This window comes from Rousettus aegyptiacus, unplaced genomic scaffold (genome assembly GCF_014176215.1).
Source record: "Rousettus aegyptiacus isolate mRouAeg1 unplaced genomic scaffold, mRouAeg1.p scaffold_m13_p_4, whole genome shotgun sequence".
Taxonomy (NCBI): Eukaryota; Metazoa; Chordata; class Mammalia; order Chiroptera; family Pteropodidae; genus Rousettus; species Rousettus aegyptiacus.
The window spans coordinates 100,123,619-100,149,414 of record NW_023416307.1 but is presented as its reverse complement, the minus strand read 5'-3'; the positions used below and the strand labels follow the sequence as shown (position 1 = coordinate 100,149,414).

General features: G+C 36.9%; 1 protein-coding gene across 1 annotated transcript in view; it reads right to left on the bottom strand.

Moving 5' to 3' along the window:
• Window positions 1-25,174, bottom strand: part of FOXP1 (forkhead box P1) — a 477,086-nt gene extending 451,912 nt beyond the window's left edge. The window contains exon 1 of the mRNA XM_016141476.2: window positions 25,156-25,174. The gene's annotated coding sequence lies outside the window, so the exon portion shown is untranslated. The remainder of the gene's footprint in view (window positions 1-25,155) is intronic.
• Window positions 25,175-25,796: the final 622 nt, after the last annotated feature.

The window sequence follows — 25,796 nt, the reverse complement described above, 5'->3', positions numbered from 1 at the left end:
ATGAGAAATGAGGATAATAATCCTTACCTGTTGGAGGTGTTGTAATTTCAATTGTCTCTAAAATGCTTTGTGATGCCTGGATTAAGGCACTGTTGCATGAAAGCACAGAAGTCAGGGAGTGACTGCTGTTACTGTGTGCTGACCCCTAAACACAGCTATATTCAATTAATCATGTTCTTAAGGCTTCGTCTGGTTACACATAATATAGACGAGGACTTTTAGAATCAGGAACAGGCCCTACAGAGGCATATATTTTGTAATAATGAAGTATTGATGATGGTAGGGAGTAAAGAACTGGCAAAAGTGGATCCTTCCTGAGCAGTACTTAGAGGTGGTATCAAGCATATATTTCTGCAAAGACTCGGAATCCAGTTTACCAATCTGCAAGTGGGTGCATTATTTTTGAAAACTAGGTGATTGCCCACAGGTCTAATTGCTGGGAGCAGGTGATCAGCACCTCCCAGGAATTCTTTGCTGACACTACATGGGGTTCAGGTCTGACTGCCAAAGCTGGCAACCTCTAAAGAGGAAGCCCCTGAAAGGCTTCTCACAAGTCAGAGTGCTCTCCTGGAAGGGAGATTGTGACTCTCGGGTCAAGTTACTACTGTTCTATCTTGGCCTCTTCTGGAAATTGAACAGGGCCTGGAAGCCTTTGGCTCCCGGGAACTGAGAAATGAAGGTGCCAAATAATGCTACGCCTTCCCCACCTGGCCCTTCTCCATTCGAAGTGCCAGGAATCCACTCTGCTTCTGCTTTTCTTTCTCACCCCCAGAGTGGAGGAATGAATGAAAGCAAGCAAGGGACCTTTCTCATCCCAGCTCAACAGTCAACTTCCTTGGGGAAACCTGACTCTTAACTATGTTATAACAGTGGCACTTGCAGAGGACTAACTTACAGACTGCCTGACATGCAGTCTCCATTCTGCTCCTTTCCCCTCGCATAACCTCATTTGAATTATTTTACCTCTAAACCTCAATTTCCTCATCTGTAACATGGGGATAACAGTACTTACCTTACAGGGTTTGTAGCATATATAGATTAAATGTTATTATATACAAATACTTTTTTCAAGTCTGCCTAGAATTGTCATTCTCTTCCTCATAATAATGGCATGGAGTGGATGCTAGTATTACCTCCACTTGGTAAATGGGAAAATCTAGGCACAAGGCGCTTAAGGAATTTGCCCCAGATGAGAGAGCAAGTAAGTGTTCTAACGTAAGTTGTTCGATTCCAGAGACTGTTGTCTGAATACTATTCTACATTCCCCCATGTAGGGCTTGCAAACCTGTTTTATATCATTTAAGATGACACTGAAATCTTAACATTCATTCATGTGATGTTCCATGAGGGTGGGGACTGTACCTGGTTTCACTCATATTGTCCAGGATTTAGCATAGTGTAGGTACTCAAAGAGTGAGTAAGTAAACAAATCCATCTTTTCTTCTATCTAACCAATGTGTCGTGCAGGTAAGACTGAGTATTCATAAAGCTGGTAACTACAAGAGAGTTGGCACAGTCCTTTGCAGCAGATGCCAGCTCATCCTAAGCCTCCCCCAGACCTTTCATGAGCAGTTACTTTACAGTCTCTCTCCACCTCCACCCTACCCATCACCCCAATCTCTCCTACCTTTCTGGCCTGCCCTTCCTTATTTTTGTCTTTAGGCTGGGAAAATCTGAACAGGGATGAGCTGCTAACTTTTCTCTAGAAAACAACCTTCCCCAGCTATTTGTCAACTTCTGTCATTCAAAGGGATAGCACACAAATGTATATCTTTAATGAAATTCACAGTCAAGAAAAGTTGTCATCATCTAGTTATATCTGTTATGACATACATTTCATTTTGTTCAATACATAACAGAGAAGCTATTTAATCAAACAGAAGATTCTTGCTAAAATGACAGTCCAAGCAATGTCCAAACAAGCATTTATTATGCTATGTGAATCAGATCAGGATTGGATTGTTTTCAGGGAATTTTTTTTCCTTTCTCTTCCATTGAGAAAATAGCTTGGAGGGTGGGGGCAGAACAGCACAAGACAATAGAGGTGGAGTGATGCTGAGTCAGTGGTGAGTGTGGGGACTTGAGTCCCACCCTTGAGGCTGTCAGGAGAAAGTAAAAAGATATAGTCCACTATCTGAAGGGTCACTAAAGGGTTTGCTAGGGCAAGATGTTGTGTCTTCTTTGTCCATGCCATATAATGCCACACCAAAGAGATACAACGCAAGTACAATACACAATGTAAGGAATGATGACACTTGTTTTTCTCAAGTGATACTTATCCCCTTGGATATAGTTTGTCTTTACAATTTAATGAACACTTACCTACAGTGAGAAAACCCATGTTACTGTAGAATTTAGTGGGTTATAGAGCTAAAAAGCCCCAATGCCAAAAATACAAAAGGAAAAAGATGTTGAGGAGCTAACTGGGTACTTGGGTACCACTGATGGTGCAAGCTTGAGAAAACAAACAAACAAAAAGATACCAGGAATATTCAGAGGATGATAATCCTTTCCTTCTGCTCCATTCACTACATAGTCCCTGAAACAAAGCAGAATATCAACAAAGAATTGTCGCATGAATGAAGAGAAGGATCCCTGGGTAGGTACGTGGGTAGATGAATGGATGGATGCCTTTTCCAAAAGGAAATGACTGATAAACATGATTTTAATATATTATCCTGAGAGATGGCAGCCCATTATCACAGACTTCCTCCTTGCCCTTGCTAAAGGGGTGTCCTGAGCCAAGTTAAGGTAACTCTTTTATTAAAAAATTATGTATGTTTTTTAACAGAGGTTTAAGTTTCTTAACATAGGTTTATGTTTTTAACATACATTTATGTTAGCCTGTGGCTAAGAAACTTTCTTTTTCCTATGCCAGGTTAATTGGTCACTATGACAACAATGTTGCAGATTGCCAATAGCCCAGAACCTTCTATCACTGTGCTAATGTTCTAAGACAACGAGGGATGGTGGGGACCAGTGGTGCTCATCCGGATGGCTTGTTGAAACAAAGATTGCCGGGTCTCTCCCTCTGAGTTTCTGATTCAGTAGGTTTGCGATAGGACCCAAAGATTCTAATTTCTAACAAGTTTCTAGGTGATGCCGAAGCTGCTGTACAGCAGACCCAGACTTATCCCTAAGGTTCCTGGGACCCTAGTAGCTTACAAGTCTACTCGTAAATACTGAAACTCCTCTGAATTGAAGGGACTTTGAGAAGTGGATCCAATGCTGTTTGAGATATCATAAAAGTACATCGCACTGCTAAATTTAAGATCAGGATACCTCACCTTCCCAACAGTCCTCACTATGTGGGATTTTTTTTAGTCCTCAAAGGAAGTTTTTATATTCCTGTGTTCATTTTTGGAGAATTAAAAATATCTGTGAAAACATTTGAAAAAATAAATTTCAAAAAATTCAATCACAATAATAGAACATAAATATGAACTCAGGAGCCTCAAAGGAAGGCCTGTAGAGTCATCTAAGTCATTGCTTGGCTTTCAAAGGATTTGCAAACCAGCCACCAAACTGCATATCTAAAGTATGCCTAACTGACTTCAAGGTGAGGAACCCAACATTTCTCTTCCATTGTGTCCTCTTCCAGAGCCTGGTCATAGTTAAAGGACTCTCACCATGTTATCACATCACACAGTAATCTCACCTGCTCTTCCATGGTTAATACTTTCCAAATGATAGGTCTCTGGAGGGCCCAAAGGTGAACTTCCCCTTCCTTACAATTACTTTTCATGAGTACGAAGAGTTAACAAAACAGCCCCGCCCCCCCCCTCACACCACATATACACATACTCTTGGGTTTGTCATTTGTATGTTAAATAGTTCCAATTCCTTTAATCTTTCCACAAAGATCCTATTCGCTCACCTTTTCACCATTTGCATTGATCATCTCTGGAACCTTTCCAAAATCCCTACCCTTTTCTTGTCCTCTACTTGGGGCTGGAGAAGTCACTGGTCCTTTCATCTCTCACCATACTTTCATTAATACGTCCTGAATCATGCAGAGTTTTTAATAACACACTGCATTGCTGACACAAACTTGAATGTGAAAGGGCAGGGGCTGGACAATTCCACGTTACTGAAGACAAAAGAGAGCTGGAGAACTTGCTTGAAGGAAAAAAGGAGCAGGATCAAGTTGACTGGCAGGTACTTAAGCAGGACTCAAAAGATATCCCAGGAATCACTCTCCTGAATAAAAACTTGGTCTCCTGGACGTGAAAATTTGGTTTGAGGCCTGTGGAAAACTTACAACTCAGAGCAATTCCACTAGCGCTGGGTGTTGGCTTTTAAATGGCAATATCCAAATCAGAGAGGAAATGACAGTGCATTCCAAGCAAAATTGCACACATTTAGACAGACTAAGAAAATAACAATAAAAGTGCAAATTTATTCTGCATGTGTGATCGTGATTATCATTACATCAAGTTCCATATATGTCCTGCCAGAATAAATATTAACCCATTTTATAAATGACTCTATACTGCATTTGTGGATACAGCTCCACCCAAAACCAAAACAACACTGTTTCCATAGTAACCAACAGATTTCAAAGAAGGAAAGAGGAGGAGAAGACTTCGGAATGGATAGCAATCAAATAAAATAGCCAGCATCAACAAAATATGTCAGTATTATTTAAAACACATATTTAGGGCTATTCTATAGTTTAATCTCTTTCCCAGAAAACCAGCTTCTCCTAAGTCACCTTCTTATAAAGCTAGCTGGTCCTCCCACCAAAAAAAAATAATAATAATATATATATAATATATATATATTATATATATATAAAGAAAAACAAGAAAGGGAGGGAGGAAGGATGGAAGGGAGAAAGAGAGAGAGAGAAAGGAAGAGAGAGAGAGAGAAAGAGAGAAAAGAAAAAAAGAAAAAAATGATAAATTGTTTCCATATTAACTAATTAATTACGCGAATTTCTTGACTCATTCCTGGGATCCAAATGGGAGTATGATGAAGAAAATAAAATCTACTGGTGACTTAGCATACATTGAAATTCAAATTCATTACCAACTGGTAATCATAAAATCTTAACTGGGCTTGGATCATCATATTAGACTATTCTCTTGCTGAGAATGTAATGAATGCAAAAAAAAAAAAAAAAAAATGAAGAAGAAGAAGAAGAAGAAGCAAAAGCCAAAATTCAAAGCCAGAGAGCTAACAACGGGAAAAGCTGTAGACCATCATCAACTGACAGCCAGGATTTGTCACTGGAACTTTCTCAAGTATCAGTTTTTCCAAGTGAATATTATACAGAGATGATATATAGTAGTCTATCTGCATCTCTGCAAGTTCTGTGGATTTTATGCTGAAAGTAAAAAACTCAAGGCAACCCCCGTAGGCAGCACCTTGTCTACAGAATAGTACTGGCCTCACATAGGGTCATCTTGAACTCCACAAATACATAAACCTAGCCAACCTATACCTTTTTCTTTCCCACTGCCTCCTGATTTCGAAATACTACAGACTAACCAAAATAAAATATTCATAAGATGTGAAAATAGATATTTTGAGTCCCTGCCTCCTACCGTCCTTCTGAAAAACATTCTAAAGTTATTTAGTAATTTGCTCCCTCCCACATTCTAGCTGTGCAACCTTGTGAAAGTCGTTTAAACTTTCTTTAACCTTCCTGAGCTTCAGTTTCCTCATCCGTAAATAGGGATAAAAAGAGTATCTATCTTATAGAAATGTTATAAAGATAAAATAAATTAACACATACAAAGAGCTTACTTAACAGAAAACCTATTACACAGCAAAGAGAATGAGTGTTATTGTTATTATTATTCATAAGTAAGTCCTCTCTCCTAATGATAAGAATAAAATCCCAATGGGTTTCCCTTAAAATACACCTCTCAATATTGCAGAGAAAATATTGCTGGAAAAATATCTTAGGAACAATTTCCCTAAGAGAGCTCATGAAGTGCAACTGCTCAGCCTGTCAGTCTTAGACTGCATTTACTGGCTGACCATGAATTTGTCCCTCAACTTCCTAAGCCTCAGCTTCGTACCTTTACAATGGGACCAATCAGAGTAACCACCCAAAGAACTATGTGACAATGATCGAATGGGAGAATTCCTGTATAACATTTAGCAAACAATCTGTTACATTCAAATATTAAATATATGTCAGCCATTATTATTATTACATTCATTTCCTCACACAAAACACTGATTCAACAACTATTTATCAAATGCTACTGTGTGCTAGGTAGTGTGTGATTTTAAAAAATGGCATTATCTGTCCTCTCATGGAGTTTACGGCCCAAATGGGAAGGCTTACATTGACACAAAAATGTATATAATTACAAACCTTTTTCTTGACAAGTGTTATGAAGAAAAAGAAAATGGAGAAATGACTAAGGTTTATCAATGCCAATATTATACCACATTTTTAAGATCTTTCTCCTGGTCCGAAATAACACAAAAATGCTATATCCCATCAATAACTGTCCAGACCACTAGTATGGAAGCTCTGAATATATGCTTTCTAGTCTTTTCCATATAGGACTCAATACTACTGCAGGGCCTTATTTTTAGCCAAAACCATAGCAATATTTCCATTCTTTTAAATCTACATTAAAACCAGGCCAGGTTTACATTTACAGCAAACATTCAAATCGAAATAATAAAGTGATAGGGGGAAGAAAAGCTAAAAATGAGAACCCCCCCTTAAAGCCACACTCTCAGACTCAACATGTTTTGTTTCTATGCCACTTTATGAATCACCAATATCATAAGAATCATAAAAACGCAGCATACAGATGCAGCTCTACAAAGCTGCCCAGTGAACAAAATGAAAGGACCCTATTCCGATGACTCATAGTGGTTCTATCAGACCAGGCCAAGAAAGCATCCACTGCAAGACACTGGGTGACCTCCGAGTTTAAAGATTTATCTGAATTTGTTTTACAACTTTATTAGAAGATTTCTTCCTTACTTCTTCCTACAGTTTGCCTAATGGTAAAAGACACACAATGTAATTACATTTACATTCTATTATGAAGTCAGTGAGTCACTAAAAGTACATGCTAGAACTTACGTTTTATTGTTTTTCATTATGTATTATGTGCTTCATTGCCTTTAGGGTTGTATATATTTCTGTCGGGGGAGGAGTTGTAAGTATGGAATACTTATTTTGTGGAGGACACACTTTTCTGTCAGGGTTTTTGTTTTTAATACTATAGGATCACTCACCCCAGAGTACTGGAATTTCCCCCATTTAACTGTGGTCATTATTCTCAATAGAACATAAAAATTTGAACTTCTGAGATACAATATGGAGAATTGTTCACACCCAATATACACCCAAAACAAATTATACAAATGTGAGTGACAAAAAATATACATATATAAAAATCACAGAGGTCCAAGAGTATTCAATGCCTTCCTATTTTTTCTGTGCCTCATTTTAAATTATATTCTTCAACCAAATATTTTGGGTGTCAGTTCCACTTACTTTAATACATGGATCCAGTGAAGTAAAAACAGATGCCAAACTTGAAGCAAAACTTCTTCCTACTATATTCCCCATTTGAGACTTTGAGACAAGCCCAGCATGCCTACAGGAAAACTAAGTCCAGAGACAAAACAAGAAGGGCACGCAAGTTCACTGTTTTACCCATAAAAAGGTATTTTGTTAATTTTAATTATTTTAACACTTAAGATAAATATGTCACAAAAATATGCAACTGGACATATTAGTTTTGTTTTTCCCCAAAGTGAGAAGGAAGAAGACTAGTCTATTAATCCCACTATTCAAACTCCCTATGCTAGTACTCTATCCATAGCTGCCATTCCAGAGTATCCTCACCACACGTGGGCATTGCATGAAAGCAAACCCTCCCCCTTGGTATTCATCATGATCCAATAAGAAGGGATTTTTTGTATTCTCATTTTATAGATGGGAATACAAAGACACAGCATGGCAAAATAACACATGAAAGGATCAGACAGCTAATAAGTAACTGAGACAAGATTTTCATCCAGAGCCTGGCACCAGAGCCTGTGCTTCTAACCACTATATGACAGTAGACAAACAAATGTTGGTCTCCATTTTAAGTAACAGACTAACTTCATATGCATAGCTCATTAATCTCACAAGATCTTTCTGAGGTATGTACTATTAAATAAGACAAAAAAAAAAAAACATGCAATTGAGTTGAGTAACTAACCCAAGGACACACAGCAAATAAGAGACAGAACTAGGATTTGAAGAGAGATTCTGAACTATGAGCCTTTAAACAGTCTCCAATATTATGTCCTTAACAAATTCTCCTAAAGTATACTTCATTTTACCTATCAGGGTAGTCAATGGAATAGACATAGAGGAAAAGAAGTAACTAAGACAGTGAAATAAAGGTTTTCCACCTGAAATCTTAGGCAAGATTTTATCATATGCCCTTCCTTTAAGAGTGTCAAACCATTGTCCCAAAATTGCGAGTAACGAAACTCTAAAATAACAAAGTAGCATGGAAAATCACCCATCGACAATAAAATGGCGGTCATAGATACAACTGATGTATAACCGTCTACCACAAAATGAAAGAAAGAAAACAAATGGCACCCGAATGTGGAATATTTAATGTCCTGCCTAGCAAGAAAACAGTAAACCAAAATATAGTTTAAGCCAGTGATGCTCAAATAAGGAGCTGGGAAGTGCAGTATTTGGAACTGTGTGGGGACATCTTTGGTCATCACAGTGACGGGAGCACCAGGAAGGCTAAAAGCTCTGCTGCAAGGCATGGCACAGGCAAAAAGAACTGTTACCTCTCAAACAGTGATGAAAATAGCAACCAATTAACAGGCTCCACATGAGTGAGAAATTGGTTTTGCTCATTCCAGGGACACAGAACAGGCCCTGGCCCATAGGGTGTATCTCAAAAATATCTGTGCAAGGACTAGATGATCTTTTACACAGTCAGTAAAATTAACCATTAAAACCATTAACCATGAAAATAGTTGTTAGAGAAAAAAAGCAGTATATAAAATTATAAGCACAAGATGGTTACAACTACATATTTTTTTAAATTCTGTATCAAGAGAAGACTAGAAGGAAATATGCTAAAATGTTCAATTTTTCATGTTTTACAAAAGTGAGAGAATTAGCGTCTTTCCCCCTCTATTGCTTAACTGTGGTATCATTTGTGAGACGAAAGAGAAAAATTCTAATTCATATTTAACTGGCCAAAAGACACCTAGAATAGAGGAATACTGCAGTACAACCACCCCTGAATAAATGTGGTCATAAGAAGAGTGTGTCAGTTTCTGAAGGCAAATTATGACTTTCACCTGGATATATCTAGATAGCTTTTTCATTCCAACCTCCAAATTCAGAGTACTCCAAACTAAAGTCAATAGTTGATAGCCCCTGTCTAGCAAAGCCTTCCTCACCCAGTTTTCCACTTCTGGTATGCACAGTGCCATCCACTGTCAGGCAAGTTCAAAGTCTGAACTTGTTTTCTCCATCCACCCTCCAGGCATTCCTCATATCCTCCCAGCCCTTGCCACAACTTCTGTACCTTCTGTGCCTACCTACCTTCTATTCCCAACATCACTGACCTGACTCAAGACTTTTCCTCTCTGCTCTAAGCTGCTGCCAGGTCTTTCTACAGTGGTAAAGGGTAGTCAGTGTCCTACTGTGTATAAGCAACACCCGGCATTTTATTAAGCTGGCTAAGATGATGGAACCTCAATTAAAATTCTCAATGGAAGTGGCAGCTATAATTTTTCTAAGGTAATGATTAGTATAGAAACTAAGTCTGGTCTCAAATATTTCTACCAAAATATATCTTATTGGCAATGTTGCAATGTTGCGGGGTAGGGGCACGAGGGTAGTCGGCGAATGTCCATTCTGGAGGAAGTCTCTGGAAGCACAAATCGAAGGGAACCTAAGTAAGCAGAAGTGTCATTGTAAACATTCAAAATCTTGCGTTATATGCCAGTTTAAACTCAGCCATTCAAAATGTAAAAATGATGTCTTTTCCCACCAAAATCTTCAAGGAAAAGTACCTCTTCATGGACATATGCTGGAGTAAACTATACTGGGATTTGCCACAATCCTCCCGACTCTGATGCAGACCTAATGGTGTACACATGCCAGTTTGAGATTTACAGGTCTACATGACAAAATAACTTAAAAAAATAGATTACCTGCTAACATTCTGTGTCAAACATCACTAGTTTGTTAATTGTTTGACTCTTCAACTAGATGTGTCAGTATTGTGCATTTCTATCGGTATAGGATAGAAATGACTGGAAGCAGTTTCTCACAATCAGATCATAATCCATAAGGGAATATTTATTGCTGTGCTGCATTTACAGTGGATACAATGAATTTGAAAATTATTCTCATTTTCTTTTTGTTATAAAATAAATTATTAAAATGGTTTTTTCAACTTGAGCAATGTTTGAACCCCTTTTTAAAGAATTTCTGAAAGATTAATAATTTTAGAAATATGAATTGATATGTTCTTTAACACTGTCATCCAACAGAAATATCAAGTGAGTCACATATGTAATTTTTAACTTTCTAGTAGCTGCATTAAAAAGATAAAAAGAAAAAGATAAAATTAATTTTAATGATACTTTTTTTAACCCAATATATCCAAAATCTTATTACTTCGAATATAATCACTGTCCCTGAAATCCACTGTATATTTTACACTTAACCCATTTCAATTCGGACTCGCCACAGCCACACGTCACGTACCCAGCAGCCACGCACAAGTAGTACTAGGTAGTGGAAAGTATAATTTTAGAAGATCATATCACCAATGTTCCGTAGAAAAGAAATTTCCTAAAGAAACACTTGCCTGATTCTATTTTAGAAAACAATCAATATTGTCTGGGTTGGCTGTATTTATGTCTACGTGGAAGATCTTTTCGAGGTCTAAATGGGAGTTCTAAGGAATTCCTATATAATATACATGTCTTTCACCTCCCAAACTATAATTACCTCTTTAAATGCTAGACAAAACTAACACTCATTAATAAGGTTTTTTTTTGTTTGTTTTTAACTTAAGGTTCCTGTCTTTTGGTTGTATTCACAGTTTAATAATACATGATTAGGTCTATGACTTTCACTGAGAACCCTACAACTTTAAGAATCTGTTTCATTAAGGAATTCCTTTGCCTGAAGGAAATTTATTGACACTTATCTCATTTTCCCTCCTGCTCTTAGTAAGTGACACCTATGATTTTCGAAGACAAATGGCTAAAGATGAGGGCCTTTATGTATCACCGGAGCCTTGAGCTAGTGTTATGGGTACAGCTTCCTCTGGCTGGTCTCCACCATCTCTCCTCCTCCAGCAATGGGTACACTGTGAGGGTGCGGCAGAGCGCCCTCCAGAGGATCCGACTGAAACAGCATGAAACGCTGCATTCCTCGCAATCGACTACTGAGTACAAAAGTTCAAGGAACTGCAACTGTCCCAGTCCAGCCAGATTCTCCAATTCTGAAGATTTCAATCACTTCTCATTTCCATAGAATTGTTGTGTTTCCATGTATGTTTTCAATGAGTTTCCGGAAAATGTAAAACTCTCATAATTAAATGCAACAGAAGCATCATAAAATGAAAAGTTTAGGAACTGTGTGTAGCCTACCATGACTGGGCTCATTATTCTCATTTCCTTAATAAAATATATTTTAAATAACTCCCCATTCGTATATTTATAGTACAAAGTAAAAATATAATGTTTTGATTCAAATAATTACATGGGTAACCTCAAAAAAGCAAATATGCACTGTACAAAATCATACAACATAAAGTTAAAGAAACATTTCTAACCCCTAATACTATTTCTCTTGTAATATTTAACCTTGCATTCATAATGCTGATTTGAATATTATTGGTGCACACCCAACTCAGGTAACCATGACAGTTCCAAAACAGACATAAAGCAAGACCCACGACAGAAATCCTGTAAGATTATTCAAGTGATGCTAGAAAAGAATATAACAAGGTAATTTCTAATATTGAGGATGTGTATCCATACATAAAGTACTAACTGAAATAGATCTTCAGAATGAAATTTTCTATAATGATTAAAGTAAAATGTGAAACCTCACAGTTTATACAAGACAAGAAACATTTGGCTGCAAATGGTTTTATAATTTTGCTAATTAAAAATTATCCCATTTTCACTTTGGATTCATCTTGTAGCAGAAACAGGAATAACCTTACCATGCCAGAAACACGAGAAAATGATTAAAGTTCTACTCTCAAAAAAAAATCTTTAAAAGTTGGCAAAACATTTCATTAGGCTACAAATCAAAATCTGTCTGTCCCTGACATCTCTTTAATGTCTTCCAGATTTCACATCTACTTTTTTAATCACTCACTGACTCGCTCAGAAATTAAAACATGTTAAAATATCACACATTTTGGACCTCTAGAAAAGTCTCCTGACATAATATAACCTTCAGGCCCCTCTACATAAGCAATGGACCCATAATGCCAACAACTAATTTAGGTAAAGAATTCAATAAATTTCATGATGAAGAAAAAAATAATATTCCCAGAATCATGCTATCATCAATAAATCTGTTACATGTGAAGAACACAAATAAATACTAAAAAGGGGCCACTGTGAACTTTCTCTTCTGAAGTTTGCCAAGTGGAAATGGGTACAACTATAATTAAAAATAAAATCATATTCAAATTTCCAAGGTGTTACCAACAAAATATGCTTAAAAAGAAGAACGCGAGTGGCACGAAGGTTGACTGATGAACACGTATTTCCCTGTAAAGCTAATGAAGGCAATGTTTACAGCGCACACTTATTTATTTACGTTCCCTTCCCTGAGCCCTCCATGTGCCATGGGAGTCAGTGTGAGTTAATGGCACTGAAAATCAGAGAACCTTCCAACTGCAAGTTACAGCAGTCACTGTGTCAGTGGAAACAATGAATCACAGACTTCAACCTGGGATGAGTTGTGGCAGCACCTTACATGTGTCACCAACGTGTCATATGACATGGCTGTTGCCATGGTGAGGCTCCATGTTCGGGAAATGTGTGAAGTCTCATAGAAGGCACCCAGCCATCCCCCCAAGTTACCCATGCCCATGAATGTATTTTGAAAGCTTTCTACTGCTGACAACACTGTGACTGGCTTCCTCTCTGGGAGTCTTGTTGGAAGAAGGGTGGAGGAAAATCACTTGGAGAAAGCTGAAAAATAAATGAAGACTACCATGCCCAGTGTCTGTATGTGTGGGCTCCAGTGCTTTGAGAATAGTAGTATCTTTAAAAATAAGTGGTTTGAATTGTTTCAATGGAATAAAAGTGGACTATTCCAAAAAAAGGGAGGCAATTTTTACGTAACTTGTATAATTTCCACGCATTAAAACAAGGGATAAAGCAAAAGAGACCAAAACCTATATAATTTCTTAGGTATAAGAGAAAAATTATATAGATTAAAGATATATGGATGAATAATCCTGGTCATGTTTACCAAAAAATCCTCCTGGTGAGCTTTTCTCACCAGTCTCCAATTCGACCCTAGCACTGCCTTTGTCATCTGAAAACAGGAATAAAAATTGTAACAGAACCACAGTCAGGAAGACTAAATAATCTGCACTAGAGGGTTGAGCAGAGCATCTGGTACGCAGCAGGCATACTATGAGCTGCTGCTGCAATCACCAAAACCAGAGTTACTACTATTACTTCTACACGATTCCTGATGGGAACAAAGAGAAGCCTATTCCGGCACACTGAGTTTCAAGGGAAGATTTAGGATTCTTTAGCAATAGTTTTACTTGCCAGCTTCCCATATTTGAAATTTACGAAGTGGCTTAAGAAAAGTCAAAATGTTTCCCTTCTAAATGATAGACAGTTATGTCAAAAAGAGGCACTTTTAAGTGAAATGTGTATATATATGTGTGTGTGTATATATATGTACATGTATATTTATATATGTGTGTATGTATATATGTATATGTGTATATATACATATATACATATATATGTGGCTGTGTATGTTATATAAACGTAGGCATGTACGAAAAACACGCCCCTGTGGCGAATGGTGCTAATGAGAAACAATCATGATGCTTACAGGACACCTTAAACCAAACGAGAGGAACAGCTGAAGGAGCAAGGGATTTTTCAGCCTGGAGACTCAAGAAGGACCTGTTAACTATCTGAAAATAACTAATCAGTTGTTATATAAAAGAGATGGGCTCTGCAGAACCTCAAGGTACCAAATAGAATTATTAAGTGGGAAGCCTGTGGGTGGTCGACTTCAGTGTGGTACAGGAAAGAACTTCCTAGCTCTAAGGGCTGGTCAAAGATAAAACAGCCTTCCTCAAGGGTAAAAGTTCACCATTCCAGTTATTCAAATAGTCTGTTTGTTCCTGTAGTAGCAAAACAGCCTCAAAGAGTAGGCACTCGAATCATGGGGACAGCATAAGCTTCACTATTCCTTTGAGCACTAAATGTCTAGGAGTTTCTGAATGTATACGATGTATATCACTAAAATTTTAGCACAGGTAACATAAAAATTCACATCCTGGTATATTTCAGAGAGATAATGACAAATTTGCTGGAGTGATCTCAAATCACATTTTTTTATTTAGGGTATACTTTAGGACTAATAGCTAGCTATAATGATTTAATAAAAATTTACTATGTGCCAAACAACTCTTTCGTAATACTTTATGTGTATTAACTCATTTAATCCCACAATCGCCTATGCCTTAGGTACTATAATTACTCACATTTTAAAGGTAAGGAAACTGAGGCTCAGAGCAATGTAATTTACCCAATTTTATACTGTTAGTAAGTGGCAGAGCCAGAATTCAAACCCAAGTTGTCTCGCCAACATCCTGTGTTCTTAATCACCACATTTAGCTGGTTATTATGCATTAAAGGTTCTACATTTTGGCCCTGGATCATGGAATTATGTTTATTTTTTATTTAACGACAAAAAAGATACGGCTTTCAACATAACTCTACTTTTGTTGTATTCTCTTTCCTACTTCCTGCCTTGTTTATTACAATGGGTATTTGTGTGAGAACATATTTGCTTCTTAGGGATGCATTTTTTTCTTGATGTCTATTCTCCAACTGCAAAAACAGTATCTTGGTTCATAAATTATGGCCTGCTGATAATCAGAAACTCTTTCCCCTTCGTGTCTAAGTCAATTTTATCATGATACTCGATAAAGAAGTATTCCTCTAGATTATTCCACTATACTTTCTTGGAAAACATCCTTGTCATTTCTCCTCTCCAGTTACACATTTTCATTTATTCGATGCTGTGTTATATACCTTGGCCTCCATTTTATAAAAATACCCTACTCCACAAATTCACTCTTCCTCATGCCCCCCCACCCTGTTTACAAGGTAAAAGATTAAAATCATCAGCAAATAGGGGAGCAAGGACTCTAAGGCATCTTCTCTCCAATCTTCTCTCCAAAATGCTCACACTCATTTTTGCTCATTCTTGTCCTCCAGAGGTTTCTTTAGAGCAAAATCAAATGATACACATTATATGTCTTTTGGTCTTACCCTTCCCTCATGATAAAATAAGAAACATTCAGAAGAAAATTTCCCACTTTAATCATCGAACACAACTTTAAGAGTTTTGCTGTGCCCAAAAATCACTGTAGGAAATTCTTATATTTTTCCTAAAACATCTCAGTTTTATTAAATGTTGTATTTAAGCAATATGATCTGAGAAATCAAGCTTGATGTGCTAATATTTTGCTATATATTTAATATACCATACATATATATCTCAAAAATAATATCCAACTCTTAAATTTTCAAAAATGTTGTCTCCTAGGAAATTCATCTTAAATTCCACTGGTGGGATACAGAACACATTTCAGAAAACATTGATACTAAAGAGAATATAGATCTTATGTCACTTTCAAAGCCCACTTTTCTTCTTCAACCTGTTTTCCCTTCCGCTTCATCTTTCATCCCTCGCCTCACGTTTATTTCAATTTTATATTTCCCCTGTTTTAAATAATGGGGGGGGGGCTTACTAACTTATTCTAAAAAATTCAACAAATAATCCAATCACACAGAACAGCCTATATCAAGATTAGATCTGAACAAAAGCTGATGACATTATTTCATCAGAAACTGAAGAGCAAACGATGGAGGTGAAGCATCATGGAGCTGGAACAAGGAACTGAATCTGCACCAATGCTTCATGCTGTATCTTCTCTAGACCAACGCTTTAAGTCACCTAAAGCCTTCCACCGGGCCAAAATGAACCCTACGCTCCAGTGCTAAGAATACTATTTACATTATTAAAGAGGATTGAGAAAAATAAAAATACTATTCCTACTTAGTGGCACATAGAAATTACACAAAATTCAAATTTCAGTGTCTGAAAAGAAATTGTATTGGAAACACAGCCACATCCAATCATTTATATATCATCTATGGCTGCTTTCCTATTATGACAACAGAGGTAAGTAGCTATAACAGACCAGGCAGGCTGCAAAGCCTAAAATATTTACTATCTGGCTCAGAAAATGTTTGCCGATGCCTGATATAGACAGAAAAGTTAGATTACCCTTTTGCCATCACACAAGTACACAAACACTTTTCTTTTTAGTTATCAAAGTTTTCAAAAAAACACAGTAGTAGAAAAAAAAAAAGCTTAAGGAATCTATATGTATTCAGTACCAGGATGAGATAAAAAGCTCTTTTTTGTAACTGGGTCGCTGACTGGATGCAGAAACACACACTGATCAGTACCAGTCAGGCCTCATGTCCCACCACCCTTAATTTTGGTTCCCCTAATTTCTCATGCAATTCTGGTGACTACTAACCTTCATAAGAGGAACCAACCTGATACCTTTTATAAGCAGCAACATTAACAATTAAAAAGCTGCCACCACACATGCAAAATAACTTTCTTGTATTTTAATATGCATATCCATAGTCTGATTATAACAGCGTGGAGAGATTGACAGGAAGTGACTGAGTGTAATGGCTCCAAAGGAGACACTACATTGATCAGTAAATAATACACGTTTTTTGAAACTGTCTAATTGCGTATTTACACTTGTCAACTCTCATACACTCTGGTGACAAAATTCTTTTTCAAACATCTATGTAAAAAACTCTAATACTGATTCTTAAAATGTTTTTAATAATTACAAAAAACACTTCTAGGACACACGTAAGGTTTAAATTATACCCACCAAACAGTGCCACCTGGAGCATTAACTGCTATATCCCTGTTATGTCGGGGTATCTGCAAATGTCTTAAAAAGGTTAAAATACAGTTGCAAGTAACATATATCTAGTGCTTACAAGACACCAAGCACTATATTTAGAATTCTCACAGCCAACAAAGTAGATGGTACCATTATCCCCATGTGGTAGATGAGGAAACTGAGGCTTGGAGAGGGGTCCTGACTTGGCCAAGGTAACAACTATTAGTGAAATCTGAGGCAAGAACCTGAGACTATTTACTTTAACGTCATAGACCAAGCTCTACTTAACCAAACCCCACACCTGTGCCCAGAAATCTGCATTTAATATGCCTTCCAGGTAGCCTTTGGATCACACTTTGAAAAACATGGCCCCAAAGACTTGGAGGTAGAAAAGATAGTCCAATGAACCCTTGATTCAGGTCCCCACTACTCCTCTCCAAACACTTCCCAGAAGAGGAAGAGTGATAAAAACTTTAACAGATGTATAACAACCGCTGGCATGTTACACATGCTCAATTATAACAGCTATTGAACTACTGTCATTTTTTTTATAGGTTATAGAAAACCTATATGTTGGGTAAAGTCATTTTACCTATATTGTCCAGAAAATAACTTCAACTTTTAGCTGATTAGATTAGCATATTCTTGCCCTAAAAAGCCAAGGGCTGGCCAAGGTGGGGTGGAAGAAAGGGGAGCAGGGACCTGGTTCTACCCAGGGATTCGTTTATCAATCACTACACTACAGAATTAGCTATATTAGTCCCTCAGTCCTTCCTCACATACACATTTTTGTAATTATAAAAGTGGTAAAATATATAAAGAGAAAAATAATATAACGGACTCTACATACCCATCATCCAGATTCTAGAATACGAAGATAACATTCCATTTTTTCTTTTGTGAAGATTTGTAAAGGAAATTGCAAATGACATCCCATTTTGCCCTTACACAATCCAATATCTAACTCTAAAAAACATGGGGAGAAAAATCCTCTTAATAATAACTGAATGCACATGTTGAAAAAAATTATTCTACAGAGCAGAAATAAGCCACCTGGCCATTTAGCCTGAAAGTCCGTCCTGGAGGGGTGGAAGTCCCTGCAGGCCATAGACATGGGACCTAATTAACCTGGTGAATTACAGGGCTTGCTTGATCTACCCACTGCCTGACTCTCACCCTGAGCACAGAAGTCCAGGAGCCAAGCCATTCTCTGGAACCACTGGCCTGCTAGTCTTGTGTGGTCTGTTCATAGTGTATCAAAGAAGAAATCTCATCTGCTCAGATGTTGAAGAATCCGTGAGCTGCCAGCACCAGAAGCATTTTTATTTTAGAAGAGGACCAAAGGAAGCACACGATGCTGAGCCCACTACGTGATTCTGGGAGATTTTAGACTGAGGAAAAAGCCAGAAGGTGAGGAGTATTTGGGGAAGAAGTTATTCCCTTTTATATCACTGGTTTTGTAAAAATCCTTTGTGTAGGTTAAACTGCAGTTTTAAATGAATTAGATTCCATTTCTTCTATAAAGACAACTATAGGCTATAAAATCTTCCCTGCCTAAATCAAATAAAAGAATCTTAAAGAATCAACAAATCAGCTCAAAGATGAGGAGGTGGCATGCTCTCATGGTTAACACACAGGCTTTCAAACTATCCCAATTTGAGATAAATCCCACTTGTAAAACATGCCATGTGACCTTGATCAGGCACTGAGCTCTGTCTTCTTAACAATCAAACTAGAAGAATAATATCCGGAACATAGAAAGGCTGTTAGGATTAAATGAGATAACTAATGTGATATCCAAACCACTGTAGGAAAAACAAATGCCTAATGAATGGTTCCTATAATTATTTGTTACAAATATTACTAAAATCTCAGGGATCACAGGGAGGGATGAGAAAGACTTCAAGTCATAAGCCTATTCCAATCAACCAGTTGGAGTTGCACAGAATTCTGCATTAAGAAAATTCAAGAGCCACCATCAAAATGGACCATAATTTTGTCATACCTGACCAAGGCCAACCATATCACCCTATGAATATGAGCTGAGAAGTTAACAACGCGCATGTTCACCCACAATCACCTTTCAGAACTCTACTTTCCATGACCAACACATATAATAAACATGTGGAAATAAAATTAAAATGTATGTTAACTAAATGGTGCTTACATGCACTAATTGCCCATTTTTCTTTAAGGAGTAATTAAAATGATGGCAATTCTCAACAGGGTTGCTCAGCAGCCTACATATAAACTGAATGGAAATTTCCTTCTCTTAGCCTCTATGCATTACTTGAACCAAGTAACAGAAAACAGAATATTTTCGAAAACAACATGCAATGTAGTTTAAGTTCCTAGAATTTTACATCACGGAAGATATCATTTGAAATATAATAGCTGAATGCCTTCTTCCTTGGTACAGCTTGCTTCAGTGTATTGATAAAAACCAAGATTAATATGCAAAAGGAAATTGCAAGAAACTTGCCCTGCACCGGTCAGCATCTGGTACATGCCCATGCCCCTCCCTTTGAGAAAGAAGCTGTAATGGGAGAGTGAAAGTCTGGGTTTAGTTCTCACCCCACCACTTCCTTGCTATGTTTGAGCCTCAGCTGATGCACAGGTAACTAGAGGGTGACAAGTGTCTCTTTCTTGTCTTTTCCAATGTTACAGAAATACAAAAAACAAAACCCTATAAAACTATAACGTGTCATACACATAACACCAAAACCATTAGAAAATAAACTACCTGACAAATCATACAAATATGGTGTATACATGTCAAAAATACAATTGTTACACAACCAAATAATCGCCAGAATTGTGCATATGTAAGATTCTCTCATTCATATAACAAACATGTACTGTTTAACCACTGGGTGCCAGATATTGGAGTAAATTTTATTAGATATACAAAGAAAAACTACAGACTGGGGTCAAAAGTCTACTTGCTTGACATGATTTTGCCCATACTCATGAAAATGGTGTATTTGTAAGCTTGACTACAAAAATTTAAGTGGAATAATTCTGAGGCCCCATCCACATTCAACAGAAGAGATAATGTGATCAATTAGTGACATCTGCCTGGGGTACAGGAATGGGCAAGAAAGAGAAGGGGGGATGTGAGACGGAAAGTATGTTAAGAATATCTGCCACCCTTGATTTAAGCAACGGGTCTAATGCTTTGTGTAGGTGTCATGTGAACAAAGTCTATCCAATACATTAAAAGTTTACTCTATAGTAAACTTGCATGTCCAGATAAATGTGTATATAATCTCATAAGGGACTTAGAGAGGGATGGAAAATATCTGCAATATAAATGCAGATTACCTTTATTACAAAATTGGATCATATTCTCATTCCTAAACTAATTTCCCATATCATAAAACCTATATTCAATTTTATAAATAGCATACAGCAAGAATCATAAATTCAGTTAATGCAGAAATTTAACAAATTTTTGATTAATAAAAGTGAGAAAAGACTATTTCAGAGCAAGTATCTGAAAGGACAGAAAAGGTTCTTTCTTTGAAGATATGTTTTTCCCTCTGACTCTATCTCCTTGGGGACATAACTAGAAAGGAAATAAATTTCACAGCTAATATATATGAAGTAACATGTTTAACATTATCCAATGAATTTATATGTACCTACATCATATCAATTTATCTCACATAAACTGTCACCTCCACCAGAATTCATTAAAACAATGTTATAGCTTCAGAATTAAATGCAATCTTTTAATTGGAATTTAATCTTATAATAATAGTTGGTGGATTTTCTTTTTTAATTGACAAACTGAATAACTCATTAGTTTGTTCTATAGTTCTGTTTGAAGAATTTAAAAGTAAATTAGACATAGAGACTGGCTGGCCACTGCTGTGAGGTATTAGAGAATTTGGGAGGGAGGAGGGTTAGAGGTTCTTTCATCATCTTCAGAACTGCTGATTATAGGCAAGAAAAGGATGGACACTCTTGCTCTCACTATCCTGAATTACTATATTACTAATAGATTCCATTACTTCCACATAAATGTCATATTAATTTCTGATCTTCGTCAAGCCACACAATGGTTTCCACCTCGGCCCCTAGCCAATTAGCTATGTGGAAAATATTCAGCCAATTACATTACTCCTATTACGTTAGGAACTGGAGAGAAAGGCAAAATAAACGCCTCAAAAATACTTCAGAGATAAAATGTAAGTTGACATTGTCTTCACATGCTGGAGCCCAAGTTATACAATCTGATAGGCAGCTGCCAGCACTCATAACTGCTTATTAAATCTAGCCTCTCTTTATGGCGTGAGTGAAGATCTGTATTTTTACCAATATTAGGTTCATTGTGTTATAAAAGAGACCAAAATACTTAAGATCATTCGCTTCAGCTTATAAAATATATTATGTAGTTTATTAAATTGTTAAAATTACTTTTCAAAGTCAGAATTTCAGGGACTGGAAGTTTAAGCACAACAAAGTGGCTTGGCCCACTGATAGCTTCCAACATGAGGCAGCTCAGCAGGGGAGCCCATCAGCTAGCTTTCCTGTCCTAAAAAACCTGCCCCCACCTCTTCCTGGAAGCTGTACCACCACCACCCCACCCCAAAACCCATGACCAAAAAAAAAAAAAAACCCACACTCTTGAGTTTTATAAAAAAGCAAGGAACTCCCAGGCAAAAAGTAGCCCATTACCAAGTCATAAGTGAGGAGAATTATTTTCCCCATTTTACCTCTTCCTAGTAGGTTGAATGCTATGAATTTGATTATGAGAGAGATCAAAAGAGGAACTATGGGCAAATAAGGAAAACAAGTGGTGACAAAACAATATCACATGATGCTTCCACTCTTATACCAGATCCAGCAGCAAGGGACATTTATTGATAGGGACAGTGCAATGCTAAGGCACAGACCAACAATCAAGCCTGCATATTTGCCATATACATTCAACTCTTCTCAGGAAAACTCTATGCAAATCCGGCTGTTATTATCACGTTGATTAATAACACTGTGGCTAACTGCCTATTAAACATGCAGCACACTTAGTTGCCCTTCACTCATGGAGTCTCGTGATGTGCATCTGATAGGTAACAATATCAACAAAAGCTTTATGCCAGGGAAACAGCAGCTAACTCTGACTCCCTGCTGGAGAATGGTGGCATGAACGAAACACATCACTACAAGAGAGATTCAAGTGCTTAGCCCATCTTTCTCTGTAGCCTGCCCCTAAGTTAATCTGTTACACAGGCATGGTTATCACCAACATAAATGAGTACATTACCCATTTTCTGACCTTAAAACTTTGCCATAATGATCTACTTATGTAAACATTTTATCATACAGTTTCATTTCCTTGCATTTGAGCAGAGTGATCTGTTGTTCTGGATGCCAAGCCCTGTGACTGTGACCCTGTTCTACCATGAGGATACCTACCATGACATTCTACTCAGAATCAGAGTTCATTTCAAGCCTAAAAACTCCAAATTATCAGCTGTAACAATTGGTGTTTCTGTTGGTTACTCAATAAACTAAAGTTCTAAAAGCCATGACACTGGAAAGACTAACTAGGGATCAAATACATAAGGCACGCAAAGCCAGGGTATTGCATCATACAGGAGAAGAATTCATCCTTTAAGCTAAACCTTAAAAGTGTGCTTGAGGGAAAACAAGAAGAGTGGAAAATCAGAGCACATGCTCCATCCAATTTATTGGCTTTCAGGGACATCTATTTCCTACTAAAAATATAGTGAAGAGACGTTTATTACAATCTGATAAATACAAAGCACTTCCATATTTATATAAAACTGGTATTCGACTGGGCCTAACAGTATGTTTTATCAATTCAAAGAAGATAACATTTTCATTACAGTAGTTCGGATTGATTTTTCAAATAGCAGGTCTTGCCCAATGAAATTAATGAATAAAATGAACTAGTTTTCAATAAATCCATTCATGTGGTTTTGTTAAATTTCATATATCAATTTTATGACAGTGAGATTGAGTCAGACTCTCTCAATTCTGAAGACAGAGATGAGAGGTAACTTCTAACATGAGTTTGTTGCTATTTCAATACCTTCAGAATTCCAACCACTTCTATGAATTCTCATATGTGTATATTAGATAGACCCAGGCTTTGTTCTCAACTCTACCTGGATCCCCAAAGATACAATTTTTCATAATGCACGCTATCTGCTCACTAGTCTACAGATTATTCACAAAAGTCTGTCGTAGCTATATAGCAATGGAAAAACCTCGGAAGAACTTCACAGGTGTGGGAGCCAAGGAACTTGCCTAGGACCACCCAATCAGATGATCAAAGATCTCTAACAGATCTAAAATTCCATGGCTACGTCAACTATTTCTTTTCGCTATAGACATTCTTGCCTTAAGTGTTACTATTTAATATTTGCCTTATTTCTTGCCAATGAAAGAACGAATACTGTAAGGAAGATAGAAAACTTAATTTCTAGCTCCAGCAAAACTGAATGCAAAGGACAAGTAGTCAGATAAGCTAGCCTAAGTAGAAGTGAATTTTAGAGCCCACAGGTTCTTTACAGATCATCTGGTCTGCAATATTTGGCCAAGTTGCTTAACAAGGCTCTTTTTTTGAATCTATGAAAGAAGAATTTGTCTAAATGATCTCTAAGTGTAAAATCTTTAAAACTCTGGCCCATGTATAATGAATGCATAAGAAGGTTTCGGAAGAGATACTTATCATCAGAAAAAGTTTACTAAATGGCATGAGCTCAATTTCTCAATCTCTATAGTTGAGATAAGATAGACAAAAAGAGCAGATCCAATTCTGACCATACCCAGGGACTTTACATCTCAAACTCTATGGGTTTCAGCTACTCCATTTGTGCAATGAAGAGCTTTAAATAGGCAACTTCTAGGACCTTGTCAGCCTGAGAAATAGGACACTCTAACCTACCTGCTTTATTTTAAAAACAGAAACTCGAAACAGAGACTAACTTGCCCCTTGCTAGGCAGCTGATAGGTCACCCAATTTCCAATATATTTTTCTTTCTACTTCACTTTACTTCCCTCTATTAATTAAAATCTGTCTGATATACAACTAAACTAAGACAAACAAGAAGGGCTTATGCCAATAGTTCTTACATTAAATGTCATTCAATACAAAGCCTAAAACATGGTTCCCCATAAAACTGACCTCACTTTATGACAAAGCTACCACTGACTGATGTCAGAGCATTTACCCAAAAGACCTGGATTCAACCAAATACTGTCTCTAATAAAAGCAATTCACAATTGTTCACTCATTACTACACGGGAACCACTGATTTCTTAGGAACATGATAGATGCCATCAAAATCAGATAATATATATAACAGGAAAAGATTTACTGTATCCCTTCTAACCTCCCCCTGAAAAATGACAGTGAATAATTTGATGAGGTAAACTACAATAGAAGAAAATGTCCATGAGTCTTCCTGAAATATTTGAGCATCCAAAGTTCCCAACTCTTTAGCTTTCTAATCATGAGGAAGGCTTGAGATGGGACCTTCTCAATGAATACATCAGACTTAAATTTTCCCTGAAACTCAAGATAAGGTCCTTCTAGTCATATTTCATGCAGGTTCATTTTGTAGCCAAGTGGCAATGAACCAAAAAAGTAATACTCATTCAACTGTGCATGTGGTTCATAATTTGGGTAGTCCAACCAAAGAGTTAAAAGAAACACGCAAGCAAAAAAAAAAAAAAAAAAAAAAATTCTCCTGTGTCCCATTATGCCTTTTGTAAATCTTCAGATCATTCTAAGAGTTATCCAAAAAGATTATACCAGAAAATGACAGTTTGTCCCTCCTTTTGAAATGAGAATCTCTCATCCTCAGTGCAATTGTTCTGATCAACTTAAGACTTGTATCAGTTTCCTGCACTGTGTAGGACCCTTTCAGCTGACTTTTTGTCTTGCGAATTTTCAGATGAGTAATCATAAATGTTCACTCACCCGTTCGGCCAGCAGGCATCACATCCACCCATTCATGGTTGACAGCAAATCAGAGAAGGGATCGAAGCCCTCACCATTGCCCAAATGTTTTGTTTGGAAACTGGAATTGTCAGCAAAAGCTCCTGGGACACTGTTAACACAAAAACATTTTTTACACATAACGAAGATGTAACTTCTAAAACCACCACTTCCTTACACTTGAAAACAGCAAGACAGACATAGAATCTAGAGGTAGGGGAAAACACCTTTCAAATGAGGGTATGTCAATATATCAAGTGTGATGCTGTAAAATATGAACAGGAAATACTGTTTTGAAAGATACATTTACCAATTACTTTAATACATACACTGGAAAGTTGTTATTTATTGCAGACTTTGTGCCAACTATTCTACATATTTTGGCATTACAAAAACATTATTCCCCATTATAAAATGCTCTGGTAACAGTAAGCTGTTTTAACTTAAATCTTACATGGACAAATGTATCATTTCTTATTAAGTATCTTTTCCAGAGGATGAAAAAAACATGAAAATATTAGCTAATAATTCAAAATTATATTTAAAATAATAACATCAAAACTAGTAAAAGTGGTAACCATAATTTTTTCCTCCAAAATAATTCTAAAAATGTTTACAAATTA